Source organism: Lolium perenne, chromosome 3, assembly GCF_019359855.2.
Source record: "Lolium perenne isolate Kyuss_39 chromosome 3, Kyuss_2.0, whole genome shotgun sequence".
Classification (NCBI taxonomy): domain Eukaryota; kingdom Viridiplantae; phylum Streptophyta; class Magnoliopsida; order Poales; family Poaceae; genus Lolium; species Lolium perenne.
In genome coordinates, this window is record NC_067246.2 from 240504174 (window position 1) to 240518518 (window position 14345).

Genomic DNA, 14345 nt, shown 5'->3' on the forward strand with positions numbered 1-14345 from the left:
ACCTCCAAATTTCAAACCAAGACTACCCATGAGTGCCAAACATTATTTAGAACTTATCCATGCAGAAAGTTGGTCAAAATTCAAACTCAAAGGAGACCATTACATGTGATCATTTTGTTACATAGAGTAAAAATAGGGTACAACCACCCCCAACCACTATGTACCACCCCCCTTCTTTTTCTCCATGGCTCATCTATAGTGCCAATGGTACCACAGCAACTCTCATGACATCACCTAGCATTGACATGACCACCATGACACCAACCATGCCAAGTACATGACATATGCCACACATATTTTTGACTTTGATCATATGTGCACACTCTAGACCCCTCTCACCTTGCCCACCATGTCTACTAGACTCACCTCACCCCACTTAAGCTTGCAGCACCTTGGTACACAAGAAAAGTATGCACAAAGAACCAATGACATGCCATGCCACTCCAAATGACATCACATGCCAACCCTTGTCCTCCTCCCTCTCTAGTCACCCTCACCTTGTCAAATAAGCTTCACTCACCTCACTGACCCCCACCATGCCAAGGTTGACCTCAGGAGAAGCATAGCATAGCCCATGTCACACCATGCCACTCACATGCTCACCACCATGCACCCACCTTCCCTGGCTCTTTTCCCTCTCTCTCACCATGTCATTCCACTTGACATTGACCCTAGACACCTGCTAGACATGACCCTATGTCAAGGAGAGCAAGTGGATGACCACAACACTCGTGCCAAGCCACTTGATCACCCTCCCGTGGACACCATCACCTCCCTGCGTGCACACTGCATCCCATCGCGTCCCACCGCGCCACTAGCCTCCTCTCACCTCAGAACACCTACTAGACACGGACGTTGACCCTCTCCCACGCCAGGACGACGCCAGGACGCGAGGACGTCGACGTCGGCCACGTCCTCGTGCGCACTGCACACGACACCAGCACGCTCACCACTATGCACGCGTCATCACCTAACCATGAGCTCACTCTCTGACGCCCAAGCCACGCCGGAGAGCCCTGCACACGACGTGCACCGTGACGTCGCCCGCCATGACCTCCACGTCGCGTTCCCGTCCCTGGAGCCTATATAAGCAGCCCTCCGCGCCTTGGAAATCACCACCCAACATAGCAGCATCCCTCTCTCCCTCCTAGAGCCTCCCTCTCTCCCTCCTTGCCGCACACCGGCGTCCACAAGCTCGCCACGGCCACCGGCGGCATCCCTCAAAACCGCCCAGATTTTCATCACCATAGCCCCCGAGCCCTACAGCAAAGTTGTAGCCCTTGGAAAGACCTTTCCAACGCAACCAACCACGTCTTAATCCGAGCTCCGAGGTGAAAGTTAGGGCCCCCGCAAGTTAGCAGCGTCGGGAGGAAGACGACGGCCCAGCACCGTCGGATCCCGATCCGACGATCCGCGCGCCCCGTGGGAACCCGACGTGCATGCGCCATGCACGCCAGGCCCGGGCAGCAACTGGGCTGGCCCAACTTCTTCCCGCCCCTTCTCGAATTCAAACTTCGTTTAATTTTATTCCCTTTAATTTGCTTACAGATACTTTGCTAGATTTTGAATATCTTAAATTGTACAAATTCAAATTTAGTGATTCAAAATGTTTTGGAAAGCTCATGAAAGTACCTAGCTAATCACACTGGATTCAATTCAAAATTCTTCGTAGATCCTCTACAATAAAAATAACAAATCAGTAACTTTTCAAACTTCAAATAAATCTTAAAAATCAACCATAAACTATTTTGAGGTGGTTCCACCTCTCATAAATCACATTTGATGTTGTCTAATTTATTATGTAATAAAATACTATAGTTGTTTCATATGATCATGGGCTAGAGCAAAGTATTGGCTATGTAGTCAAAATCTAGCCCATTTAAACTATTTCAAAAGTAGGGTTTCAAATCTATGTGGTGTAGCACCTCATTTAAATCATCTTCCCAAGTGGTATGAAGTAATATGATGACCCTTGTTGCTTGGTCTCATACATGCTCACTTGTGGATATTAAATCAAATAGGATTTAAATTGCATGAGGTATGGAACCTCATTTAAATCTTGTTTCTCAAATGGTAAATGTGAAGTATTGACCTTGGTCAACATGATCTCACCTTTATGAATTGAGGAAATTAAATCTTAACAATGTTCAATGAGAGGAAATTATTTCTCCCAAACTAAAGAGAAACCCTAATCCACATTTCAATAAGGGGAGTTGTTTTCCAAAACCTAAGAAGAAACCTTAGTCTAAGTTTGAATAATGTTTGTGATGATAATAGATCATCTTGAGTGAGCCAATAAGGCTAAGTAGCCATTTAATATTTGTTTGGTGATTGTTACCCTCGTATTCGTTTATAGACGCTAGCACCGAAGACTATCAGGAGGAGGAGGTCTTCTACCAAGAGGAAGGAGAAGAGAACTTTGACCACCACCTCAACCAAGGCAAGCTAATATTCTTGCAAGATTACCCAAGTGCAAAGCTCCTCAAGAGCAAGGCACCATTACTTTTTACTTTATGCTTAATGATCCTATCCCAAGTTTTTACCTTACAAGCTTTTGGTTTTATTTGTCAAAGTTTATTTTTGATTCATGAGTCACTTGGTTTAGTTATGGAGTAGTACAAGAGCATCACACTTAGCCTAGAAAGCTATAAGCTAGTTTGCACCTCTCATGACTAGTTGCTAGTGCTAAACTAAATTAGACTACTCTAGATGGGAACTTGTGAAAACCAATGACTTTGAAAACCTTGGAATGATGATTCATTCTATTGAAAGATTTTGAAGGTGAATATGACTTGTGAATGACTGGGTGAAACTTACCAAAAACTGATGGTTGGGTTCGGATGCGATACCATTCCAATTCTTGAGTATCCCCACAATACCTGAATCTGGGTAAGGCTTAGCTAGAAACTTATGTATTTTAGTATGGGTTCCCTCTGAACAAACGTCATAGGGGTTATGCCGAGGCTGCCTCCGTTGAAAGTGAAATGACGTGAATTGAGGTAAATTGTACGGCCAAGCCCTGTGCAGTTCCCGGGATAGCAGTTGGCTATCACCGGGAGGCCAAGCTCATGGGGAGAGGTGCCTATACTAGGATATGTAAATGAAAGGTTAGGATTGGTAGTTCGCGCACTGAGTGTGATAAATCAGGGCCAGTTACCCCTGACGGACTATTGCAATTGTTGTGGCACAAGTGTACAACCTCTGCAGAGTGTAAACCTATTTGAATAGCCGCGTCCGCAGTCATGGACAGTTGGAAAGGCCATACTGTTCCGTCATCAGAACTTTTCCAAAAATATGAATGGTGACTTGTGACTTGAGTTTGAAAGGTGACTTTGACTTTGAATCACAACTGAGTTGTGGGAATGACACTAATGTTCCCATTTGAGTTAAGTTAGGCAAATGAAAAGTCTTTGTTTACTAAAGTGCTTATGAAATAAAACTGGCTTTATGCAAATGAAACTAGAGCTTAGCATCCCCTTCCATAGTTGATAATACTTACCTTAGTATTAGTTTGCGAGTACTTTAAAGTTCTCATGGTTTTGTCCCTGGCTATTCAAATGGCCAGACTATGAAGAGGAGTACCAGAACCCGGAAGAAGGACAGCAGGACGTCTAACTAGGATCACTCCTGACGTCAATAGTTGCCTGTGGAATAGATGGACTACTACTACGTTACTTCGCTTCCGCTATGTGTTTTGTAATTGATAAATAGATCATCTACTATTGTAATGAGACTGGATCATGTGATCCTTTGTTGTAAGACAATTACGATGTTGTAATGAATGATGTTCTGTGATATCAATCTATTATGTCTCGCAAAAACAATATTCCTGGGATTGCGATGAAGGGCATAATAGGCATCTGGACTTAAAAATCCGGGTGTTGACACTAATACACTTGTCAGATGTATAGGTGCACTAGTTCGGCGAAGAGATAGTGAAATACATGTGGTATGGATGTATATGAGCAGTAGCAATGGCGCCAGAAAAGTGCTTGCCGGCGTGTAGTTGACGTGGGAGATATTGCAGGAAGTAGAGATGCAGTAAAATAGTAAACAAGCGATGATTGCAGTATTTGGAAACAAGGCCTAGGGATCATACTTTCACTAGTGGACACTCTCAACATTGATCACATAATAAAACCACTCTACACTCTCTTGTTGGATGATGAACACCACTAATTGTGTAGGGCTACAAGAGCACCTCAATGCCGGAGTTAACAAGCTCCACAACATTCGATATTCATATTTAAATAACCTTAGAGTGCATGATAGATCAACACAATTATACCAAGTACTAACATAGCATGCACACTGTCACCATCATACTATGAAAGGAGGAATATATCACATCAATACCATCATAGTAATAGTTAAACTACGCCAAGTACTACATGATGCACACACTGTCACCATTACATCATGGAGGAGGAATAGAGTACTTTAATAACATCACTAGAGTAGCACATAGATGAATAGTGATACAAAACTCATATGAATCTCAATCATGTAAGGCAGCTCATCAGATCATTGTATTGAAGTACATAGGAGAGAGATTAACCACATAGCTACCGGTACAGCCCTTAGCCTCGATGGAGAACTACTCCCTCCTCATGGGAGACATCAGCGTTGATGGAGATGGCGGTGGTGTTGATGGAGATGCCTTCCGGGGGCACTTCCCCGTCCCGGCGGCGTGCCGGAACAGAGACTTCTGTCCCCCAGATCTTGGCTTCGCGATGGCGGCGGCTCTGGAAGGTTTCTCGTACCGTGGCTTATTCCTCTCGAAGATTTAGGTCAGGGGCCTTTAAATAGGCGAAGAGGCGGAGTCGGAAGGCTGACGGGGCCACCAGACACTAGGGCGGCGCGCCTAGCTCCTTGGCCGCGCCTCCACCATGTGTGGGCCCCCTGTGGCCCTCCTCTGGTGACTCTCGGGTGTTCTGGAAGCTTCGTGGAATTATAAGATGCTGGGCGTTGATTTCATCCAATTCCGAGAATATTTCCTTACTAGGATTTCTGAAACCAAAAACAGCAGAAAACAGGAACTGGCACTTCGGCGTCTCGTCAATAGGTTAGTTCCGGAAAACGCATAAAATTATCACAAAGTGTGAACAAAACATGTAAGTAATGTCATAAAACAAGCATGGAACATAAGAAATTATCGATACGTTGGAGACGTATCAGCATCCCCAAGCTTAGTTCCTACTCGTCCCGAGTAGGTAAACGATAACAAGGATAATTTCTGAAGTGACATGCTACCAACATAATCTTGATCATACTATTGTAAAGCATATAAGATGAATGCAGCGATTCAAAGCAATGGTAAAGACAATGGTTAAACAACTGAATCATATAGCAAAGACTTTTCATGAATAGTACTTTCAAGACAAGCATCAATAAGTCTTGCATAAGAGTTAACTCATAAAGCAATAAATTCTTAGTAAAGGCATTGAAACAACACAAAGGAAGATTAAGTTTCAGCGGTTGCTTTCAACTTCAACATGTATATCTCATGGATATTGTCAACATAAAGTAATATGATGAATGCAATAGGTAAACATGTAAGAATCAATGCACAGTTAACACAAGCGTTTGCTTCTAAGATGGAAAGAAGTAGGTAAACTGACTCAACAATAAGTAAAAGAATGGCCCTTCGCAGAGGGAAGCAGGGATAAATAATGTGCTAGAGCTTTTCAAGTTTTGAAATCATAAAGAGAGCATAAAAGTAAAATTTTGAGAGGTGTTTGTTGTTGTCAACGAATGGTAGTGGGTACTCTAACCCCCTTGCCAGGCAGACTTTCAAAGAGCGGCTCCCATGAAGGACGTTATCTCTACCAGCAAGGTAGATCATCCCTCTTCTCTTTTGTTTACACATGTACTTTAGTTTTTATTTATGGGTGACACTCCTCCCAACCTTTGCTTACACAAGCCATGGCTAACCGAATCCTCGGGTGCCTTCCAACAATCTCATACCATGGAGGAGTGTCTATTTGCAAAATTAAGTTGCTTACTGATGAATCAGAGCAAAACATGTGAAGAGAATTATTAATGAAAGTTAATTAATTGGGGGCTGGGAACCCCGCGCCAGCTCTTTTTGCAAAATTATTGGATAAGCGGATGAAGCCACTACATTGGTGAAAGCTGCCCAACAAGATTGAAAGATAAAACACCACATACTTCCTCATGAGCTATAGAACATTGACACAAATAAGGAGTGATAAAGTTTTGAATTGTTGAAAGGTAGCACATGAAGTATTTACTTGGAATGGTAGGAAATACCACATAGTAGGTAGGTATGGTGGACACAAATGGCATAGTTTTTGGCTCAAGGATTTTGGATGCACGAGAAGTAATCCCTCTCAATACAAGGCTTAGGCTAGCAAGGTTGTTTGAAGCAAACACAAGTATAAACCAGTACATCAAAACTTACATAAGAACATATTGCAAGCATTATAAGACTCTATACTGTCTTCCTTGTTGTTCAAACACCTTACTAGAAAATATTTAGACCTTAGAGAGACCAATCATGCAAACCAAATTTTAACAAGCTCTATGTAGTTCTTCATTAATAGGTACAAAGTTTATGATGCAAGAGCTTAAACATAATCTATATGAGCACAACAATTGCCAAGTATCAAGTTATTCAAGACATCATACCAATTACCACATGCAACATTTTCTGTTTCCAACCATATAACAATTAACGAAGCAGTTTCAACCTTCGCCATGAACATTAAAAGCTAAGAACACATGTGTTCATATGAACCAGCGGAGCGTGTCTCTCTCCCACACAAGGATGAACTTATTCAAACAAAACAAAAATAAAAACAAACAGACGCTCCAAGTAAAGTACATAAGATGTGACCGAATAAAAATATAGTTTCAAGAGAAGAAACCTGATAATTCGTTGATAAAGAAGGGGATGTCTTGGGCATCCCCAAGCTTAGATGCTTGAGTCTTCTTGAAATATGCAGGGATGAACCACCGGGGCATCCCCAAGCTTAGACTTTTTACTCTTCTTGATCACATTGTATCATCCTCCTCTCTTGACCCTTGAAAACTTCCTCCACACCAAACTCGAAACAAACTCATTAGAGGGTTAGTGCATAATCAAAAACTCACATGTTCAGAGGTGACACAATCATTCTTAACACTTCTGGACATTTCCTAAAGCTACTGGAAGTTAATGGAACAAAGAAATCCATCCAACATAGCAAAAGAGGCAATGCAAAATAAAAGGCAGAATCTGTCAAAACAGAACAGTCCATAAAGACGAATTTTTCTGGGGCACTAAACTTGCTCAGATGAAAATGCTCAAATTTAATGAAAGTTGCGTACATATCTGAGGATTACGCACGTAAATTGGCATATTTTTCTGAGTTACCTACAGACGGGGCGACTCAAATTCGTGACAGACAGAAATCTGTTTCTGCGCAGTAATCCAAATCTAGTATCAACCTTGCTATCAAAGACTTTACTTGGCACAACAATGCAATAAAATAAAGATAAGGAGAGGTTGCTACAGTAGTAACAACTTCCAAGACACAAATATAAAACAAAAGTACTGTAGCAAAATAAACACATGGGTTATCTCCCAAGAAGTTCTTTCTTTATAGCCATTAAGATGGGCTCAGTAATTTTAATGATGCACTCGCAAGAAATAGTATTTGAAGCAAAAGAGAGCATCAAGAGGAAAATTAAAAACAAATTTAAGCCTAACATGCTTCCTATGAAAAGGAATCTTGTAAATAAAAAAGTTCATGAAGAGCAAAGTGACAAGCATAGGAAGATAAAACAAGTGTAGCTTCAAAAATTTCAGCATATAGAGAGGTGTTTTAGTAATATGAAAATTTCTACAACCATATTTTCCTCTCTCATAAAGATTTTCAGTAGCATCATGAGCAAACTCAATAATATAACTATCAAATGAAACATTCTTATCATGAGTCTCATGCATAAAATTATTACTCTCCACATAAGCATAGTCATTTTTATTAATTGTAGTGGGAGCAAATTCAACAATGTAGCTATCATTATTATTCTCATCAAGTGTAGGAGGCATAGTATAATCATAATAAAATTTACTCTCCATAGTAGGTGGTACCAAAAGACCACTATCATTATAATCATCATAAATAGGAGGCAAAGTATCATCAAAGAAAATTTTCTCCTCAATGCTTGGGGGACTAAAAATATCATGCTCATCAAAACCAGCTTCCCCAAGCTTAGAATTTTCCATATCATTAGCAACAATGGTGTTCAAAGCATTCATACTAATATCATTGCTACTAGCATGCAAATAAGGTTCCATAGGTTTTTTAATTTCCGGATCAAACCATCCATGTCTTAAATCAGGAAATAGAATAAAAAGCTCATTGTTGTCCATTATGCCTAACTAGTGTAAACAAGAAACAAAAAGATGCAATTGCAGGATCTAAAGGAAATAGCTTCGAGCACTTATAACGGTACCAGAAAAGTGTTTGGTTACCTGGGACCGGAGTGTGAATGCCTTTTACCTTTCCTCCCCGGCAACGGCGCCAGAAAAGTGCTTGATGTCTACGCGCGCTTCTATTCCTGTAGACAGTGTTGGGCCTCCAAGAGCAGAGGTTTGTAGAACAGCAGCAAGTTTCCCTTAAGTGGATCACCCAAGGTTTATCGAACTCAGGGAGAAAGAGGTCAAAGATATCCCTCTCAAGCAACCCTGCAACCACAATACAAGAAGTCTCTTGTGTCCCCAACACACCTAATACACTTGTCAGATGTATAGGTGCACTAGTTCGGTGAAGAGATAGTGAAATACAGGTGGTATGAATGTATATGAGCAGTAGCAACGGCGCCAAAAAAGTGCTTGCCGGCGTGCAGTTGACGTGGGAGATATTGCAGGAAGTAGAGATGCAGTAAAACAGTAAACAAACGATGATTGCAGTATTTGGAAACAAGGCCTAGGGATCATACTTTCACTAGTGGACACTCTCAACATTGATCACATAATAAAACCACTCTACACTCTCTTGTTGGATGATGAACACCACTAATTGTGTAGGGCTACAAGAGCACCTCAATGCCGAAGTTAACAAGCTCCACAACATTCGATATTCATATTTACATAACCTTAGAGTGCATGATAGATCAACACAATTATACCAAGTACTAACATAGCATGCACACTGTCACCATCATACTATGAAAGGAGGAATAGATCACATCAATACCATCATAGTAATAGTTAACTTCATAATTTACAAGAGATCACAATCATAAACTACGCCAAGTACTACATGATGCACACACTGTCACCATTACATCATGGAGGAGGAATAGAGTACTTTAATAACATCACTAGAGTAGCACATAGATGAATAGTGATACAAAACTCATATGAATCTCAATCATGTAAGGCAGCTCATGAGATCATTGTATTGAAGTACATAGGAGAGAGATTAACCACATAGCTACCGGTACAGCCCTTAGCCTCGATGGATAACTACTCCCTCCTCATGGGAGACAGCAGCGTTGATGGAGATGGCGGTGGTGTTGATGGAGATGCCTTTCGGGGGCACTTCCCCGTCCCGGCGGCGTGCCGGAACAGAGACTTCTGTCCCCCAGATCTTGGCTTCGCGATGGCGGTGGCTCTGGAAGGTTTCTCGTACCGTGGCTTATTCCTCTCGAAGATTTAGGTCAGGGACCTTTAAATAGGCGAAGAGGCGGAGTCGGAAGGCTGACGGGGCCACCAGACACTAGGGCGGCGCGCCTGGCTCCTTGGCCGCGCCGCCACCATGTGTGGGCCCCCTGTGGCCCTCCTCTGGTGACTCTCAGGTGTTCTGGAAGCTTCGTGGAATTATAAGATGCTGGGCGTTGATTTCGTCCAATTCCGAGAATATTTCCTTACTAGGATTTCTGAAACCAAAAATAGCAGAAAACAGGAACTGGCACTTCGGCATCTCGCCAATTGGTTAGTTCCGGAAAACGCATAAAATCATCATAAAGTGTGAACAAAACATGTAAGTAATGTCATAAAACAAGCATGGAACATAAGAAATTATCGATACGTTGGAGACGTATCAGGCCTCTAGGGAATCTACTGGAAATTAAGGTACTCCTTTTAATAGAGCATCGGAGCAAAGCATTAACACTCCATGAACACATGTGATCCTCACATCACCGCCTTCCCCTCCGGTTGTCCCAATTTCTGTCACTTTGGGGCCTCGGGTTCCGGACAGCGACATGTGTATACAACTTGCAGGTAAGATCATAAAATAATGAATATCATCATGAAACAATAACATGTTCAGATCTGAGATCATGGCACTCGGGCCCTAGTGACAAGTAGTAAGCATAACAAGTTGCAACAATACCATCAAAGTACCAATTACGGACACTAGGCACTATGCCCTAACAATCTTATGCTATTACATGACCAATCTCATCCAATCCCTACCATCCCCTTCAGCCTACAGCGGGGGAATTACTCACACATGGATGGGGGAAACATGGCTGGTCGATGGAGAGGCGTCGGTGGTGATGATGGCGATGATCTCCTCCAATTCCCCGTCCCGGCGGAGTGCCAGAACGGAGTTTCTGGTCCCGAGACGGAGTTTCCCGATGGCGGTGGTGTTCTGGATGGCTTTTGGCGATTTCGACTTTCCGTCTCGTGTTTTTAGATCGAAACCCTTAAATAGTCCAGAGGGGGGCGTCAGAGGCTGGCCGAGGCGGCCCCATAGTAGGGCGGCGCGCCCCTCCCTCCAGGCCGCGCCGGCCTAGTGTGTGGGGGCCCTGGGCCTCCCCCAGGCCTGCCCTTCTGGCTCCGTGAATATTCTGGAAAAATAAGCCCTTCGACATAAATTCCGGGGATTTTCCTGAAAGTCGAATTTCTACACAAAAACGAGACACCAGGGCAATTCTGCTGAAAACAACGTTAGTCCGTGTTAGTTGTATCCAAAATGCACAAATTAGAGGCAAAACAATAGCAAAAGTGTTCGGGAAAGTAGATACGTTTTGGACGTATCAGTATCAAGAAGTGCATGCTAGCACCATTGGAAAAAGCTCGACATACTTGGCCAGAGGAGTTGCCCAGTGTGTTATGGAGTATTCGAACAACACCAAATACAGCGACACAGGAAACTCCGTTTTTCCTGGTCCATGGAGCTGAGGCAGTAGTGCCGATAGAAATAGAGCATGATTCTCCGAGAGTCACGGAATATGACGAAGAAGCTTCAAGAAAAGCATTGGAGGATGATGTCGATGCACTCGATGAAGCTCGAGACGAAGTGTTATCACGGGTCACTAAGTACCAACAAGACCTGAAAAACTACCACAGTCGACGTTTGCGACCAAGATCCTTTCAGGTAGGCGACTTAGTTCTTCGGCTTAGACAAAAAAGCCATGAAAAACTCGATCCGCCGTGGCTTGGCCCTTACATCATCACAGAAGTAATCGAAGGAGGAGCATACAGGATAAAGGACAAGAAGACAGGGGTTGCTGAGCCAAATCCTTGGAACGTGGCGCAGCTCAGGCGTTTTTTACGCTTGAAGTCAAAATATAGTCCTCCTTGTAAAAATACAATGTATTGAAACGCCCGCGAGTTTTCAGACGCACTCTTTTCCTTTTCAGGGCACCGAGTGGAGCTGAAAAGGTTTTTAATGAGGCGGGCTCGCGATGCTGCAATATAGTAAAAATATTGGTGACATACATCTTCTTTATCGACACGCTTGGGGGCTCGCGCCCGGCAGCTACAATATATATACATTACCGACAAAATAGAACTTGCAAAACAAAATCTCGCCTTGGTGCAATACACCTCGCAAATCAATATAGACACAAAGAAATAGCCAACAAAAAAGCTCGGGGGCTTGTTGAAAGAAAGATAGTTCGAGATATTTGACAATATACATATCATTTACAATATACAGGCACCTTTTGACAGAGAAAAACAATAAAGAAATTCTTCAATCAGCATTTAGTATAGCATCTATATTGACTCCCTCATTATTCGGACCCCCAAGGCTATGTTCAGCATAGCTCACTCTCACGAAGAATTCGGAATCTAGCCGAAGCTGTTCATCCATCATTTCTTCGGCTACTGGAGTTACAGCTTCGTTGATTTTATCGATATTTCTCCTCCTCCTAGTTAGTTTGGTTTGGCATTTTTCGACAATCTTCGTCATGTCTAACTTTGGGTAGCAGATCTGCAACATAATCATGGCAAACCTTGCTCCGGCCGTCAGCTGTGCCTTCACAAACCTGTGGATCCGAGGAGCATCCCGAAAATTTTCCATCAGATCAAGAAGAGTTTCTGGTGGAGGGTTGCGAGGAAACAAGGCGTTGAAAACCAAAGCCAGCGTCTTGGTACAAAAGTCAAGAAAATCACGAACTTGGCAAGCGCGATCTTGGAATCTGACAATTTGGCGGGTACGCTCAGGCGTCGCCCAGAAGTTTGAACCATGCTCCAAGGCGAGTTTTATAAGTACATTAGATCTAGCTTCCACACGTTGATCTTCTGCAGCAGTGTCCAAAAAAGAACCTACCCAATGGAAACATTAGCAGAAGGCGGAGAACAAACAAGCCGAAAAAATAAGAGAAATTGCACTCAAGATGAATACCTGCCATATCCAAGCTTGCATCATTCATCAGTTGCAGCATATGTTCCTCTCGCGAAAAAGCATGTGCAGCCTCAACAACTGCGCTATCCTTCAAAGTTAAGGCTTCTTGGGCTTGTTGAAGGGCATGTTTCTCCCTTTCAGAAGATTTTCGAGATTGTTCCATTATTACGAGAGCTTGTTTTTTCATCGACTGAAGTTGCTGTCGAAGTTCGTACATATCTCCCGTTTGATCGGTACTCGAGGAAGTCTCGATAAACTCGGTAGCAGCAGTTTTTCTCGAGAAAGATACAGCTGGCAACGCATCAGATGGACGAGGCATCACGGTATAGTTGTCAAAAACCAACTGGAGAAGAATTTTTTTGATATCAATAACTTGGCAACATAGATTTCCATTGATTCATTTGAATATTTACACAAGCATTACAAAAAAGAGAGTTCCTAGTGAACTAATGAACAGCTTTCGCCAAAGCTATTACGGCGATAGTGGCAAAAGGGAAAAGAGCAAAATAAAGATAAGAGGACAAGACGGTCTACTTGACCTCCGGCTTTGATGAACTAGGGGCAGGAGTCAGTTTGCATCCGAGGAAGGAGAGGATCTTCTTTGACTTCGGCTTGGCAGCGTTAATCAAAAATTGCCATTTCTTCGTATCCATCTTCTGTGCATCACCAACTTTCGCCCAGTCGACGTCTTGTTGGCTGTCCGCAACCAATGCAATGGTGCCTTCAACCCAATCTTCAAGCCTTCTTGACGAAGACCCATCCCAAGATCTTCTTGCGAGTTGAAGCACTTGGCCAGAGCAGCAAAAGTATTGGGTTTCTCTTTCTTCGCGAAGAAATAAGGAAAAAGCTGCGACAGACCGGATCTAGCATCAGCAAGGCCTTGGCGCGCCTCGTCTCCATGAATTTCAAGGAGGGAGAGCGCGTCGAGAAGACGATCCCCTTCAGGATGCTCGAGCTCATAAGCTTGTTGCGTTCTCCCTGATGAGGCAAATATGCAGCTTGTCAGCAAAAAAACAAAGAACAGTATGGTTACCCGAGGAAATCACAATGGTCAGACCACTTACTAACAAAACGTCGGCTCTGCGACTCCAAACGAGTGATGATTTTCTCCTCACGAGCAGTTTGCTGAGCTATGTTTTCATTTAAAGAGTTTTCCGCGTCCTGAAGTCTTCTTCGAAGATCTTCGACAGCGGTGGCATCTGATTCAGCTTTCTTGCGAGCTTTTTCGCTTTGCTCTAACTCATGAGCAAGAGCATCAGCGCGCTTGTTAGCTTCAGCAAGGTTAGCTAGCAAAATAAAGGATGACAAATGTCACGACAAAATAGAAGGAGGAGAATATATTCAATGGTAAGAGGCAAGAAAAGAATACCTTCAAGCTTCTTAGCATGATCACGGTACCCGATGAATTGGGTACCAAGACGAATAAATTCCTTCATCAAAGGCTGAAAGGAGAAACGAAGGAGGATAAATCAACATAGGAAGCAAAAGATCGACAACGAAAAATAAAAACCAAGGGAGAATCGGAAGTCTTAAAAAGATTGACATGTAAATGAAAGAAGGACTTACATCATCCAGCGGTGGAGTCGTTGAACTACTGTCCAAGAGAGTGGGCTCTTGGCATGGCTCAATCCTTGCCCTTTTTGGCGATGAGGCTCGGGGGCTCTCAACAGGAGACGGATGCCCTACGTCCTGTTGAGGAGGCGAGGTTTCGTCGGGGCGAGCCTCCGACAGAACTAAAGTACGTGACGTACT